The sequence below is a fragment of the Neopelma chrysocephalum genome, unplaced genomic scaffold, assembly GCF_003984885.1.
Source record: "Neopelma chrysocephalum unplaced genomic scaffold, ASM398488v2 Primary Assembly neopelma1_97098, whole genome shotgun sequence".
In the NCBI taxonomy this organism is placed as follows: domain Eukaryota; kingdom Metazoa; phylum Chordata; class Aves; order Passeriformes; family Pipridae; genus Neopelma; species Neopelma chrysocephalum.
Genome location: NW_020925740.1, coordinates 2,924 through 4,536, shown reverse-complemented (window position 1 = coordinate 4,536; position 1,613 = coordinate 2,924). Strand labels below are relative to the sequence as shown.

At 53.7% G+C, this 1,613-nt stretch overlaps 1 pseudogene; it reads left to right on the top strand.

Annotated features, from left to right (window-relative positions):
* LOC113961213 overlaps window positions 1-438 on the top strand; it is an 840-nt pseudogene extending 402 nt beyond the window's left edge.
* Window positions 439-1,613: the final 1,175 nt, after the last annotated feature.

The following is a 1,613-nucleotide window of genomic DNA, read 5'->3' as shown; positions in this document are numbered from 1 at the left end:
AATGTGGGAAGAGCTTCAGGGACAGCTCCACCCTCCGCACCCACCAGCGCATCCACACTGGGGAACAGCCCTATACATGCGGGCAATGTTGGAAGAGCTTCACGAAGAGCTCCCAACTCCTCATCCACCAGCGTATCCACACTGGGGAACGGCCCTACAAGTGCTTGGAATGTGGGAAGAGGTTTCAGACCAGCGCACATCTTCTCCTGCATGAGCGGACACACACGGATGAGAGGCCCTTCCGCTGCACCGACTGCGGGAAGGGCTTCAAGCACAACTCCACCCTCGTCAGGCACCAGCGCATCCACACTGGGGAGAGGCCCTACAAGTGTGGGGAGTGTGGGAAGAGCTTCACCCGCAGCTCTTACTTGACCTCACACCAACAGACCCACAAGTAAGGGAAAGCCCTACGAGTGCCCCAACTGCGGAAGAGCCTCGGCTGCTGCTTCCACCCCGAATGAAGCCCCAGATGGTGAGGCAACCCCTGGAGTCCAGTGACTGTCAGTCCATCCCTTTCAACCACAAAGGGCCAGTCCCCTTTCCCAGGGGCAGGTTATTCCAACAGAACCCTTCTTGGAGGTGTGTGTGGAGATTCCTGCCTTGGCTGGGGAACCCCCAAGGTCACTGCTGGAGGTTGAGAGCAGAGATCACCCCAGGAGCTTTGGTCTGGGGGAGTTCCATCCATCTTTAATTAAGAATTATTGCTTTTGTGCCAGCTTGAGTAGAATTGCTTCAACAATTGCTTTAGTGTAGAGTACTGTCCCATCTTATCCTGTACTCCTGGTAGTTTTAGTGTTTGTATTGTGCAGTAAATAATTCTGATGAAGATCTTTTGTCTGATCATTTGTAACCCTAAATAACTCATTTCTATCAATAGATCTGATTTGCCATCATTAAAACCTGAGGGACAAAGTGTTTCAGTCACAGCTCTGTAATTCCTCTAAACTGAAAGTGTTGTCATAATGCAAGGCTGAGATTGAATCCAGCAGCCCCCAGCACCCCAGAAAAGGGGTTAGGTTGGGTCCTGGGTGGGCTTTGAGTGTGTTTGGGAGTCTTTGAGGGGCCGTGGGAAGGTTTTTGGGGGTCCCAGCACCTTTTGGTGTGAGCTGGATGCTTTATTGAGTGGCAGGTGCCCTCCCAAATCCCACCCAGAGCGGGTTGACACAGAGGGACACAGGGGGATCCCCATTCTCGATCCATCTCAGGCCGGTTCTGCCCCCCCCAAACTCAGCTCCACCCCTTGGGATTCCCCCAAGCCCCTCCTCCACTGCCCCCCCCAATCTCAGCTCCACCCCTTGGGATTCCCCCAAGCCCCTCCTCCACTGCCCCCCAATAACCGGGACTGGGCAGGAAGCGGGGAGGGCCCGGCGGTGTCTGATAGAAATAAATCAAGGCAGATCTCTCTCTTTCTTTTACCCCCCGGGCAGTGACCATCAAGAGGCGTCCCTGCTTCACAGCAGAAGCTCCACACACTTCAACAAAGTCTGTGGAAGAATCTGCTCCATGAAAGTTGGCCCTGGGCTTTTATACTTATTCAGTGATGGATCTCCAGTCACATATTGCCAGGCCAGTGAGCAGCTGATCTGTCAAACTCTGCTTCCAAAAGCAGGATG